The 15422-nt window shown below is 38.4% G+C and overlaps 1 long non-coding RNA gene across 3 annotated transcripts; it reads right to left on the reverse strand.

Moving 5' to 3' along the window:
• Positions 1382-11411, reverse strand: LOC109836520. Of its 3 annotated transcripts, none has more exons than XR_002246006.1 (4): positions 11266-11411; positions 10598-11188; positions 3574-3847; positions 1382-2557 (listed from the first exon to the last, which is right to left on the reverse strand). It is a non-coding gene; the product is annotated as an uncharacterized LOC109836520 (long non-coding RNA). The 3 variants fall into 3 exon arrangements; XR_002246007.1 differs by lacking the exons at positions 10598-11188; positions 11266-11411 and adding an exon at positions 3958-4105 and having other exon boundaries at positions 1382-2165; positions 2251-2557; XR_002246005.1 differs by lacking the exons at positions 10598-11188; positions 11266-11411 and adding an exon at positions 3958-4105.

Raw genomic sequence — 15422 nt, forward strand, 5'->3', positions numbered from 1 at the left:
CAAAGTACAGGGGGGCTAGTCACACGAAGTTCCCACTTTTGGGGCCTGGACACATTTTTCCCAAAAAACTAAGATATTTCTCACTATCTGAACAGAAGCAGAGAAGATCAAAATTGAAAAGATGGATAATTTCTATTTTTAACCTAAATAAAATTATACCTGATGTGTACTCATTTCTAACAAACTTCATTCTAAAACAACATAGAAAAGATCATCATAAGCTTGAGCAACTTAGGCAAAAAATGAACATCACCTTAACAGAATAAAAATACAGCATGAAGTTTCTCAAATGTAATATTTACCTTTTTGGAGCTGAAATTATAGAACAGAAGCAAATAATTCAAGTGATTAGAAAGAGGAATTGTACGGAGCATGTCCTTACAAGATTTACTAGCAACAATAGGTTATCACTTATCAGTACCATCAACTTCAGTATTATACACCGATATTTCTACCAGAATGTTCTCATGTCCTTACATTGTTTGTTTGGTATTTTTCATGTCATGGATTTGGGGTTGCTACGTAAAATAATGGTTAATTCCCTAAAATTTTGCCGATTCATCTAAATTTATGATTATAGTCACATATTCTCAACAAAATTCATACGCAACCAAACAAAACTTGATTGCATTTTATTCCCCATGTGAATCCTATTTAACATCCAACGCAAACAAACAATATTTTTAGTATGGCTTTTTCTGAATCCATTACATGCACTCTAGTACAATTCATGAACCAAACGTCCCTTTAAAGAACATGTGTCATATCCTGACTTATTTAACTTTTTACTAAATCAGTATCACTGGTCAATTAGAAGCCAGACTGCAAGCCACGGAACTCTTTCTTTATGTGTCCAATAAAATAGAAGTGGAAACCAGCGCCCTGGCTACAATGATATTATCCAAAGCTACAACTGTTGTAATTAATATCCTCAACCTTGATTGAAACTGCTATGGTCACAAAAGGATTAATCTATAAAAAAATTAACAAATACACGTACGAGCTTAGTATATTACCTAATATGTCAAAGTCGTGACGCGGAGTGAAACGCCAGTTCAGCAGAAACTGAGGCATCGAAACAGATATGTTCACTAGCAAATAGCACAGGATAGAGCGTTATAGGTGTAAACTTTAGCCGATCAGATAACATCCTGAATAACAAAAAAGAAAGCTCTGACATAATCATAATATGAACTATGTTTAATGGAACACTTAGCAAACTTGAGGAGGAAGTATCAGAAAGTTTAGGATAATTCATTGACATGTGCATAGTTGAATCACTTACAAAAGACGTGCTCCACATTACATATTCCTTGCATCCTTGTACTACCGAGTTCCGGCAGAAAATATGTATAACACCAAAGAAACTACAGCTGGAGAATATAAAGACAAATTTATGTATATAAAATAGAGGAAAAAAAAAAGAATAATAGGAGAACATACCGAAAGGCACAGTCACTAGACTCAGAAAAGTCACAAGCAAGATATGTAGGATAAATAGAGTACTAAGGTAGAAAGAAAGACGGGTATAAGAAGACTGAAGAAAAGAGACAAAAAATTCAAGAATTTAAGGTCATCAAGAAATGCACCACAAAACAATCTCCTATTTGCAAAACAAACTATATCAAGAGAAGATTAACGATCATATGAATCCCATAAGTTGCGCATTCCTTGTACTACCGAGTGCAAATTTGTCAGATATGAATCATATAGGCTATGTAATCTTGATAAAAATGAGTGCACAACAACAACTAATCTATGTTACCATGATAGCTGGATTATCAAATTGATCCTTAACTTCATGAGTTGATCCTAGGAAGACCAGAGCCTTAATTATTCCCTGTTTCTTGCTCATTCGCCTCAAAAGAAGATCTATTTTGTTTCAAGTTAGTCCACAAATTTACATGCTCAGATTAAGCAATCATTTTAGCAGCAGAAATAAAAGCTCACGAGATAGATGGATAAAATCTTCTGAATCTCAAACATCTCACAGGTATACTTGGGGAGTGAATGGATATTTGATGGTGAGGCAAAGACATCCCTCAGCTTGGAGAGAAGGTCTTCAGTGACCTATTCCCATAAAGATTCGATGACATTGTTCACAATGATCGATATGTGAATCAGAATGTGGCTTTCTTTTAATATAAGCTAAAAAACTCGAAGGCCTGCAAAATGAAAATTTTTATAACTAAGATAAGCCCGATACAGTGCAAACTGAAAATTTTATAACTAAGATCAACCCAACCCAACTGCAAACTGCAAACTTTAAGACCCTAAAGACTGGCAGTGATGATGCTAGTAGCTAGTGACGGGTTGAGGGTCCGGATTCAATGTGTGGTTAAAATAGAGGACTTGGTTTCTGTACTGGTTCATTGGGTCATGCTTCTAGGCTCCGGTTCAGGTTCAGGTTTAGGCGACCTTTCTATGTTGGTGCTTTGATTTCGTCTTCAGGTTCAGGTTCAGGGATTGCGTTAACTTCTTTGGCAACAGCTGTAATTCTCCTCTCGCCACCAACGCAGCTGCTGCGATATATCTTGCATAGAACATAATTGTCCAACTGCATTCAACACGTGCACAAGTTCGTCAAAAGATGATTACACAGAAAGCTATAGGTACATGGGTAAATACAAAATAATATGAAATATTCTCAACAAGTTTCTTCAGTAAGAATCAAGAAATTCAACAAAAGGCATGCATCATGGATATAACTGATTGAAGAAGATGGATGAATATATATCGACTAAATAAGCTGAGGTATCAAGTGAAAAAGTCAGCATGAGATGTTAATTATAACCAAAAATAATAATCTTATTTGTAAAATGAGATGCTCATGATCATGGAATGAATCAATAAGAAACAGACTCTTGTTCAAACCAATTGAGAATAAAGACAAACTAGAAAAAAAACTGATCAAAGATAAAGATGATCAATAAAGAGAGACACAATTCAGAAATTGATCAACAAGCATGCATGCCATTTCTGCATCATATAAAAGAGAGAACATAATATCTGTATGTGCCATTTCTGCATCATATAAAAGAACTGATGCAAAAAACTAAACTAAGTGACATGAAGAAAGCAGAAACGCAATGTAGCAAGAAAATGAAATCCTAACGAAGAGACCAGAAGCTTATCATTAACTCTGACGTCATCCTTGGATCAAGCTTCTCAACACCAATCAAACTTTTACAATTTCCATTGTAATGCTAATATGCTATTATTATTAGCACTACTATCATTATTTTCATTGTTTTCTTGGAAGGAAGCACGACTGTGTCTTAGTAAAAGAGAAATGAAAGTATTTCTTTTTACGTTTCTACCAAGGAGAACTTTGGCGACTTTGATGAAGATAACTATAAGCAATTATGATAGACTGATGATTGCTTTTACGCAATAATGTTTGTCGAGCGCATTACAAAGATAAAGGACGTCCTAATTTGATGCATGAACCCGCTAGATCATTATTTGCAAGATCTAAGAGTTGACACAAATCAAGTTTCAAGAACTATTGAGAGATACTACGGTTGAAAACATGGTGAGAGGACCAGAATCCCAATGATGAAAATTACTTACCCAAACATGGAGGAATATTTCAATGGAATCTATTATCCACGAGGTCCAGAATGAGAAGTTTCCTTGCAGTTTCTCAGTGACGAAGGGACTTCTCCAATAAAACCCTTATACATAGCAGGGATTCCAGAGGGGTCATCAACCAACTGAACATGAATCTCACCATGAATTGGAATCCTGTAGGTTAGGTTGCCAGAGAGTTAAGAAAGATCAAGGGCATGCTGGTGAGCATGATGATTTTGAAGATGAGTTCCAAATACAGAGTGTCGAGCAAGAACTGCATCATCAGAAAGTTGATCTCACCTCAGTAAAATTCACAAGAGACCAATGTAATTCCTAAATCTGTACTTTCCAATATATATCAACATTAAATGAGGGATGAGAAACCTTTTGCAAGAAAATGGTGAATAAACACAACAATGGCAGCCTCATGACCCTGTTATCTCATCAATCATCATTTACTGGCACCAGAAGGATAAATTTGCACCCAGTGTATTATGCTCTAAATTTTGCAGTGGCTGGTAGGGCTTTTGAAGGAGAAATAGAGATGGAGAGAAATCTGGAATAGAGGATAGAGTGGACAAATGGAAAGCAAGACATGATGAGGGATTTGAGAGTTTGTGTGAGGGTTTTATTTGTGAGATTCTTGTGTAAACCCTATTTGTATTCTCTCCCTCTATTAGTAGATCTCCCCCCTCCTTGCCCCGTGGACGTAGGCAATTTGCCGAACCACGTTAATATTGGTTGTACTGCTTTTGTGTGATTTGTAATAGCTTTTAGGGTCCCTCGACGCGCAGTCCTAGAGCTGACGAGAGGAAGAGCTAATATCCTACTTTGATAGGATATAGGCTTCAGATTCTTGTTCCCTTTGAGAAACAAGAATTCTTATTGCGATCAGACTCTCTTGTTGTGCTGCCGAAGTGCTGCCGAAATTTCCGCTGCGCGCAACAAGTGGTATCAGAGCCCAGATTTCAGATCTAGGATTTTTTGGTGGAGGAAGATTCTTGTGTGAAGCTTAGTTCTTGGAGTTCTCGGCTTCGGTGGAGATAGCATTAGGAGTTGCCGTTGGAGATTTCGCTTTCCTCGTGTGGATAGGAGATCTATTTGGAATCCGATCTAGGGTTCAGTTGGGTGGTTCCTAATTCTATCAAATTTGTTCTTTCTCTACAATTTGGAGTTAGTTCGCAATGGGAGAAGAAGGTGAAAGCAGCAAATCGATGGCGGGTACAATACAAGTTGGTTTTCAGAACATCAAAATTAGTGTGGTGAAATATGACGGAAAAATCAACTTTGGTTTGTGGATGAGCGACGTACAGGATGCGTTAAATGCTCAGAATTTGGAAGAGACCATCATGGTCCACGAGAGGCCACCTAAATATGATGAGGCGATATGGGAGAAAATGAATAGGAACGCGCGTGGGGTGATCAGGTCCTGTTTGGAACAGGAGCTGAAGTATGATGTGATTGGGGTGACGTCTGCGATGAAGATGTGGGAAATTCTCAACAATAAGTACCTTACGAAGAGTGTTGAGAACCGATTGCACTTGCTGCGTAGGTTATTCAGATTCCAGATGTCCAGAGGCACCTCGCTTGCGGCTCATGTGAACAACTATACGAAGTTGTTGTCGGACTTGGCGAATGTTGATGAGAAGATATCGGATGAGTACAAGGCGATTATTTTGTTGGGCTCCTTACCGGATGAGGAGTATGATACCTTCGTGCTCACTTTGTTGAACGGGAGATCTTCTATCAGCTATAGTGAAGTGACTAACGCTTTGACGAACTACGATTTGAGGAGGAAGGATAAGGAGACTTCCCGCGCTAGTACTTCAGGAGAGGCCTTGTCGACGAGAGGTAGAAGCCCATATCCGAAAGGTGGTAACAGAGGGAGGTCAAAGTCTAGAGGCCGTCACCAACTAACAAAGAACCAATGTGCATTCTGCAAGGAGCAGGGACATTGGAAGAGAGACTGCCCGAAGCTCAAGGAGAAAGAGAATGGCAAGAAAAAGGGCCCGAAGGCCAATGAGGTGAACATTGCGAAAGGCGATGATTCCGATGATTCGTGCTTTTCTCTACTGATTACTCCGGAGGTGAACCATGTGGATGCATCAGATTGGATGCTTGATTCCGGCGCTACCTTTCATGTGACCCCTAGGCGAGACTGGTTTGCATCTTTTGAGAAAGTCGACGGGGGCGTTGTTGTCATGGGAAATGATCAATCCTGTGGCGTTTGTGGGATAGGTACCGTGCGGATTAGGATGCACGATGGAGTAGTCCGTGAGTTGAAGGAGGTGAGATTTGTTCCTCAACTGAAGAAAAATCTTATCTCAGTTGGAGCTTTGGAGGCGAAGGGATTCAAGGTGACTTTCGAAAACGCTGTAGCGAAGGTTACTAAGGGATCATTGGTGGTGATGAGGGGAGTCCGCAATCGGAATTTGTATTATCTGAAGGGAAGCACCGAGATTGGCCAGGTTGCTTCGGCTATTTCAGAAGCGGACATGAGCAGACTTTGGCACTATAGATTGGGGCACACAGGTGAAAAGTCACTGCAGACATTGTGCAAGCAGGGGCTATTGAAGGGAGCCAAGAGTGGGAAGATTGAGTTCTGTGAGCACTGTGTTCTTGGCAAGAAGACGAAGGTGAAGTTCGGGACTGCCATTCATCAGACGAGGGGCATCCTGGATTACGTGCACACAGACGTTTGGGGTCCCACCAAGACTGCATCACTTGGTGGTCGACATTGGTTCGTCACTTTTGTAGATGACTATTCTAGGCGTTGTTGGGTGTACACCATGACGAAGAAGAGTGAAGTCCTAGATTTGTTTGTGGAGTGGAAGAAGAGATTGGAACTGCAGACTGGGAGAAAGATCAAGACGTTGCGATCCGACAACGGTGGTGAGTATACTTCTGACCCCTTTCAGCAGCTATGTCGAGACGAGGGCATAGAGAGACACTTCACAGTTAGTCATACACCGCAGCAAAATGGGGTGGCAGAGAGGTTGAATCGGTCTTTACTGGAGAAGATCCGATGCTTATTGTCGCAGAGTGGTTTGGAGAAGATCTTTTGGGCTGAGGCACTTACATATGCGAGCCACCTCATTAATAGGCTGCCTTCATCTGCGATTGAGGGGAAAACCCCTATGGAGATGTGGTCGGGAAAGCCAGCACATGACTATGACCAGCTCAAGGTATTCGGGTGCCCTGCATATTATCATGTTAGAACTGATAAATTGGAACCTCGAGCTAGGAAGGCCATATTTGTAGGATTCAAGCGTGGTGTCAAGGGATACAAGCTTTGGGATCCAGTTGATAAAAAGATTGTTCTGAGTAGGGACGTCACATTTGATGAGGCTTCTATCTTGAAGCTTCCCAGCTCTCATCAGGTGGAGAGCGACCCGACGGAGGAGATATCGCAGGTGGTGGAGATCGATGCAGCTCCACATTGTCCAGATGGTACAGTATCCATGCAGGTGCCGACTGAGGTGACGCCAGGCGAGCACGACGATGACACGGAGGATACGAGTACAAATGTGCAGGATCAGGAACCGACGGCTCAGGTTCAGGATTCTATTGCGGCTAGGAGACAGAGGAGAAACATACAGATGCCAGCACGGTATGCCGACACAGTTGCGTATGCACTTCCGGTGGAGAGTATCGATGAGTTAGTGCCTACTACATTCAGAGAGGCCGAGCAGAGTTCGGAGGCTGATTCGTGGCAGGTGGCTATGCAGGAGGAGATGGAATCTCTTCATAAGAACGATACATGGGAGCTTGTTGAGCTTCCAAAGGGGCGGAAAGCAATTGGTTGCAAGTGGGTATACACGAAGAAGGAGGGCATTGAAGGCACTCCGTTGAGATTCAAGGCTAGGTTGGTTGCGAAGGGCTATGCACAGGAGGAAGGTATTGACTATAATGAGGTTTTCTCTCCGGTGGTGAAGCATTCTTCGATTCGGATTTTGCTAGCTTTGGTGGCACAGTATGGTTTGGAATTAGATCAGTTGGATGTGAAAACGGCATTTCTTCATGGTGATCTTGATGAAGAAATATATATGACTCAGCCATTGGGATTCCGAGCTGCAGGGAAAGAAAAATTAGTTTGCAAACTGAAGAAATCGCTATACGGTTTGAAGCAGTCTCCTCGACAGTGGTATAGGCGATTCGATGGTTTTATGCTTGGTCATTCGTACACTCGGAGCCAGTTTGATCCTTGCGTATATTTTCGCAAGTTGAAAGGAGGTGCGTATATTTATTTGTTGCTCTATGTCGATGACATGTTGGTTGCCTCTATTTCCAGGTCGGCTATAGATGAGTTGAAAGTTCAGCTTTCAAATGAGTTTGAGATGAAGGAATTGGGCGAGGCGAAGCGCATTTTAGGGATGGAGATCGGCAGAGACAAGAAAAATGGCAGAATTTGTTTGACACAGGTGGCTTATTTGAAGAAAGTTCTACAGCGATTCCATGTTAGCATGGATACGAAGCCAGTTAGTGTACCATTGGGAGCCCATTTGAAGCTTTCAGCTGGTCTCTCACCGAAGTCAGTTGAAGATCGTGAGTTGATGTCGAAGACTCCATATGCGAGCGCGGTTGGGAGCTTGATGTACGCGATGGTATGTACGAGGCCAGATTTGTCACAGGCGGTAAGTATTGTTGAATATCATTTCTCCATGATAATGTTTTGATGATAACAATTTATATTTTGTGTGCACTAACTTTCATATGCAGATTTCAATATCAGAATATGTACAAGTTCAGAATGCGCCTTTCTTTAATATAAGCTAATAAACACGAAGGCCTGTAAAATGAAAATTTTTATAACTAAGATAAGCCCGATACCGTGCAAACTGAAAATTTTATAACTAAGATCAACCCAACCCAACTGCAAACTGCAAACTTTAAGACCCTAAAGACTGGTAGTGATGATGCTAGCAGCTAGTGACGGGTTGAGGGTCCGGATTCAACGTGTGGTTAAAATAGAGGACTTGGTTTCTGTACTGGTTGATTGGGTCATGCTTCTAGGCTCCGGTTCAGGTTCAGGTTTAGGCGACCTTTCTATGTTGGTGCTTTGATTTCCTCTTCAGGTTCAGGTTCAAAGATTGCGTTAACTGCTTTGGCAACAGATGTAATTCTCCTCTCGCCACCAACGCAGCTGCTGCGATATATCTTGCATAGAACATAATTGTCCAACTGCATTCAACACGTGCACAAGTTCGTCGAAAGATGATTACACAGAAAGCTATAGGTACATGGGTAAATACAAAATAATATGAAATATTCTCAACAAGTTTCTTCAGTAAGAATCAAGAAATTCAACAAAAGGCATGCATCATGGATATAACTGATTGAAGAAGATGGATGAATATATATCGACTAAATAAGCTGAGGTATCAAGTGAAAGAGTCAGCATGAGATGTTAATTATAACCAAAAATAATAATCTTATTTGTAAAATGAGATGCTCATGATCATGGAATGAATCAATAAGAAACAGACTCTTGTTCGAACCAATTGAGAATAAAGACAAACTAGAAAAAAAAACTGATCAAAAATAAAGATGATCAATAAAGAGAGACGCAATTCAGAAATTGATCAACAAGCATGCATGCCATTTCTGCATCATATAAAAGAGAGAACATAATATCTGTATGTGCCATTTCTGCATCATATATCATATAAAAGAACTGATGCAAAAAACTAAACTAAGTGACATGAAGAAAGCAGAAACGCAATGTAGCAAGAAAATGAAATCCTAACGAAGAGACCAGAAGCTTATCATTAACTCTGACGTCATCCGTGGATCAAGCTTCTCAACACTAATCAAACTTTTACAATTTCCATTGTAATGCTATTATTACTAGCACTACTATCATTATTTTCATTGTTTTCTTGGAAGGAAGCACGACTATGTCTTAGGAAAAGAGAAATGAAAGTATTTCTTTTTACGTTTCTACCAAGGAGAACTTTGGCGACTTTGATGAAGATAACTATAAGCAATTATGATAGACTGATGATTGCTTTTACGCAATAATGTTTGTCGAGCGCATTACAAAGATAAAGGACGTCCCAATTCGATGCATCAACCCGCAAGATCATTATTTGCAAGATCTACGAGTTGACACAAATCAAGTTTCAAGAACTATTGAGAGATACTACCATTGAAAACATGGTGAGAGGACCAGAATCTTGTTTGAGGGTTTAGTTTGAGAGTGATTGTAAACCCTAGTTGTATTCTCTCCCTCTATTAGTAGATCTCCCCCCTCCTTGCCCCGTGGACGTAGGCAATTTGCCGAACCACGTTAAAATTGGTTGTACTGCTTTTGTGTGATTTGTAATAGCTTTTAGGGTCCCTCGACGCGCAGTCCTAGAGCTGACGAGAGGAAGAGCTAATATCCTACTTTGATAGGATATAGGCTTCAGATTCTTGTTCCCTTTGAGAAACAAGAATTCTTATTGCGATCAGACTCTCTTGTTGTGCTGCCGAAGTGCTGCCGAAATTTCCGCTGCGCGCAACACAGAAAGATGATCTAACCTCAGTAACATTCATTAGAAACTAATGTAATTCCTAAATCTGTACTTCCCAATATGTATCAACATTAAATGAGGGATGAGAAACCTTTTGCAGGAAAATGGTGAATAAACACAACAATGGCAGCCTCATGACCCTGTTATCTCATCAATCATCATTTACTGGCACCAGAAGGATAAATTTGCACCCAGTATTCTAATTTTAATACTAGCCCTTGGTCCTCCCCATCAATAAATTTTACTTAATGTGTATTGTGCTCTAAATTTTGCAGTGGCTGGTAGGGCTTTTGAAGGAGAAATGGAGATGGAGAGCAATCGGGAATAGAGGCACGCAGCCAATGAAGAATGATGATCAGTAATATCTATGAAAAAACATATGTTTAATCCATTTACAAATAAACACATCTTTAATCCATTTATGAATAAACACATGTTTAATCCATGTATGAATAAACACACATGACATACAAATGACATCTATAAACCAGGCAGTGACAAAATTTTACCTTTGAATTATTTTCGCAGCATGGCCGAGGCACGCAGCCCCTATGACGACAGGTGCAAATCACCTCAAGCAAGATCAATCCATACCGCATCATTATAGTCCTCAGGCTTGTCATCCTCATCTTCATTTTTTGGTTTTTATCATGCCTCCAGCAAAATATGCCTATCCCGTTTGGTTCACCTTAGTTATATGTTGGATCTTGTTCACTGGTTCACCCAAAATGGTTTCCCATCACTCGTGAAGCCCATCTGAATAACCTCTCTGCAAGGTTTGAACGTGATGGTCAGTCAAACAAGCTTTCACCAGTTGATGTGTTTGTTGGTACAGTTGATCCTCTGTAGGAGTCTGATATCATCAGTGCCAACACTGTCCTCTCTATACTTTCTGTGGACTACATTGTGGACAAGGTTAGCTGCTATGTATCAGATGATGGTGCATCAATGCTTCTGTTGATACATAATCAGAGACAGAAGAGTTTGCAAGGAGGTCTATGCCCTTCTGCAAGAAGTAGAAGCTGGTTCTCGAAACTTCAGAGCCTTACTCTACCCGTATCTCACTCATTGTCCTCGGAAACATACTCCATCTCCTGTTTCTGTTTCATTCTAATCCATAAACTATTCCTACATACTTGGAAACGAAATCATTATGGTAGAAGAGATAAAAGCTTACTACTAAAATGGATAATGGCTTCTGAAACACCCGATAATTCTGTGCGTATACTTGGGGAGGGCTGGTGAACTTGATGTCGAAGGCGAATAACTGCTTAGGTTGGTGTGTGTCTCTCGTGAGAAGATACCCAAACACCACATGAAACCAGGGCCCTGAATGCATCGGTAAGCCATGTACTGAATGAAGTTTATTTATTTAAGTTAAGCTAAGTGATACAAACGCTGCACACTTTTTTTATTATTTGGATCTATAAGTGCAGGTTCTAGTGTCCACAGTGTTTATCAATGCACCCTACATGTAGAATCTCTGAAGAAGCTCTGCATGTGCCCCCAGATTAGCCTGATCTTGGAATGGAAGGTCTACTATGTCCAATTCCCACAGAGATTCGATGGCATTGACTGCCATGATCGATATGCCAATTCTAATGTGGTCTTCGTTTGATGTAAGCTAACAGAGTAATAAAATTCAAAAACTTAAACTTGTAAACTAGCTGTCTAGCCATTATGTAACTTAGATGAAATCAATACTACAAATTTCGAACTCTTCTATGCAAAGTTATAGGTGACAAAATCCATGTGATTTATGTGTTTGGATCAACATGAAAGGTCTAGATGGGATCCAACGGTCGGTGTATGTTTGAACTGGATGTGCGTCTACGGTTATGACCCCGTAAGACTCGAAAGCACCCAAACATGACATGAGACTTCTGTCTGTCTTGGTGCTGCTGCTGTTGAGGTGGCTTGAGGAAACCCAAGGCAAAGAAGGAAGATGGAGAACAAGATTGAAAGGATTTTTCAGAGAAGAAGAAAAAAGATATAATGCATTGCATTGAAATTAAGATTAACAAATGTGAACGCGCTACCTGCCAGCCCAACGCGCTCCTGTTCCCGCGCTTCTGAGTCCGCCAAATTTTTCGGTTCCCCCCTCTTTGGTTTCCTATAAATAGAGAAGGGGTGGAGGAGTTATTGGTGTGGGGGAAAAATAAAGTGTGGGAAATTCTTGAGTGAGTGAGAAACTTGAGAGGAAAAGAAAAGAGTGAAGAAGAGAGAGCTTGTAATAGTTTGGTATTCTCCTCATAGTGAAACCCCCCTCCCGTGGATGTAGGCAAGTTTGCCGAACTACGTAAATCTGTTGTCTCGTCTTTTACTGTGTGTTGCCATAGCTTGTAGGTTCCCTCGACATTTTAGTCTTAGAACTGATGAGAGGAAGAGTGTATATTTCACTTTGATGAAATATATCACTTTCGATTCTTGTTTCCTTTGAGAAATAAGAATTTCACTATCTATTCTAGTTTCCTTTGAGAAACAAGAATATAGAGGTTGACTTGTGCTTTTGTGACAACTAAAGTCAGGGCTATCTCTCAGGTGATATCGCTTCCGCGGCGTGAGGGTGTGATTCTGCGCCCAACAACAAAGATAAACAAATTTTTGTTGATAATTTATTGCAGAATAAGGTAAATCAGTGAAAGATATTAAGCTGCATTGCAATTGAAAGTAAAAGCAAATAGGACTTGCATAAGCAGCAAACTGAAAAACAAGCACAAAAAACGGATCGAATTAGTCTTTTAAGTAATTCGACCAAGCTGAGGACAATACGACATCACCTCCCCATTTGATCTGTACTATCTTCTTCTTCTTCTCACTCTCTCTATGCCTATTTTTCCTTAGCAAGCGTTGTCCTCTTATTGCCATGAATGGTTTGGCTTCTTCACGTTGGGATTGTGTCTTTGATTCCTTGTATAAGTTCATAAGAATTAGATAGGGTTAGAGATCTATCATGATCAGGAGTTTGGGTTCCATCATGATTAAGAGTTTAAATTCTATTCTAACTAGGAAGTTAGGCTAGAGATAGAGTTTTGTTTTCCTATATATATTCTTCTATTGTTGGAGTAAAAATCATGCAAAGAGAAAGAGCCACTATTCTTGTAATCTAGGGTTAGGAGAGGGCGTGGCCTGATTCAAGAATATTGTGCGAGAGATGAGAGTTCCGTAATTTTTATCTGTGTAAAAGATTACAAGGTGTGGGTTTTTGAGAGAATATGAGAGTTGATTATGGATGTGATATTGAGAGATTGAGAGACGAGAATTGAGTGATTCCTCTTGTAGTTTTCCCTGATACATAGTGAATTTCTCGTATTGTTTGCCCGTGGACGTGATTGAGGCTTGCAAAAGAAAAGAACACAGAGATGGAAATCACAGATAAAAAGTAGACAATCATGCATGACAAATGAATTTTCATTATCTAACAATGTAAGGTAATAAGGGATATAAGTAGATTTCTTCTACTCATATTTCATCACTACAAATTATTCAGATCCTGCCAATTGTATGTGCCCTGCACACAATTACATAATGGAAATAAGGGTGACAAACCAGTCGATCTGACCCATCTAATAATCGCGTAGACTTCTTTATTAAACGGATAACTGATATCATGCCTAAGTCACCTAGTTATTGGTTTTATAATCAAGCGACTTATCACTTAAAATCCATGGTCAAAATTTCATGGTCCCATTTATTATTTCAAAGATTCCGTGTTGTTTAGAAGTTTACATTTGTGTAGGGTGTTTTTTGTAAATATTTAAATTTTAAGGGTGTTTTTTATAAATTTTAAAACTTGTAGGGTATTTTATGCAAATATAATCTTTTCAGGTGATTTTTTTAGTTTGTAAACTTTTTACTCTTTGTAAGTTTTGATTTTGTAGGGTTTTTTTTATTTTTGAATTTTAGGGTATATTTTGTGATTTTTCAGCTTCAAGGGTGTTTTCTACAAATTTCAAAATTTTCTCTTTGTTGTTTATAAGTTATAGAGTTTGTGATATTTTAAAGGTTTGATAATTTTGGGGGGTGTTTTTGTAAATTTCATTCGATGGTGTCTTTGCAATTTTAAAACTTTCACGGCGTGTTATGTTAAATTTCAAAAAATAAAAACTTTGTTGTTTATAAGTTATAAATTTTGTTTAGTTGGTAAATTCTGATATTTAAGAGGGTGTGTTTTTGTAAAATTTAATTGTTTCAGGGTGTATCTTGTAATTTTAAAACTTTTAAGGTGTTTTCTGCAATATGTTGCTGTTATAAGTTATAGACTTTGTACTGTATGTAAGTTTTGATATTTCTAGGGCATGTTGTTATAAAATTTGACTTTTAGAGGGCTTATTTTGCAAATTTGAAACTTTTTGGATGACATTTTGCGAAAATCAAATTTTCCATAGTGATATCTAAAACTTATAGATTTTGTACTATTTGAAAGTTTTGATATTTCTAGGCATGATTCAGGAAATGTCTGACTATTTTAGGGTGGTTTTTGTATTTTTCCAAACTTTTAGGGTGTCTTTTGGGAAATCACTATGTCATTTATAAGTTATAGATTTTGTACTTTTTAAATGGGTTGACATTTTTGGGGCATATTCCCATAGAAGCTTGAATTTTATGGGGGTGTGTTTTGCATTTTGTTTAACTTTCAGGTGCAAAAACTTTTAACGGGCTTTTTTATAATTTCTATATTATAAATTTTCAATGTTTGTAAGTTTTAGTTTTTCTGGTTTTTCTAAAATTTAACTTATTTAGGTTGTTTTTTGCAATTTTTAAAATTATCAAGGCACTTTTTGTAAATTTCAAAATTTTGAAAAGTTATAAGTTTCAATTTTTTGCTTTTTCTAAGATTTAACTTATTTAGGTTGATTTTTTGCAACTTTTAAAATTATCAAGGTATTTTTTGCAAATTTCCAAAAAATTTATTATTCTGCTCATAAGTTATAAAATTTATATTGTTTGTAGGTTTTGACTTTCCTGTCATATATTTCTGTAAAATTTGATTTTTTAAGCATGTATTTTGTAATTTGTATAAATTTTTTAGGGTGTTTTCTATAAATCTCATGGTGCTATTTATGATTTGCAGATTTATACTGTTTTGTAAGTTTTAATATTTTCATTACTTTTTAGGTAAAATTTTGGTGATGTTTTTTTATTTTTGAACCTTTCATTGTATTGTTTGCAAATTTCAAAATTCTTTCATTTTCAGTATTTATAATTATTGACATTTTTTGGGTTAGTTTTTGTAAATTTTAAATGTCAACTGTTTAATAATAAAGGGTTTAAAGTTAAACGGGTTAGCGGGTTGACCCGTTAATAACCCAATTGATAAATTGGTTTTTTGAG

The sequence above is a fragment of the Asparagus officinalis genome, chromosome 4 (genome assembly GCF_001876935.1).
Source record: "Asparagus officinalis chromosome 4, Aspof.V1, whole genome shotgun sequence".
Classification (NCBI taxonomy): domain Eukaryota; kingdom Viridiplantae; phylum Streptophyta; class Magnoliopsida; order Asparagales; family Asparagaceae; genus Asparagus; species Asparagus officinalis.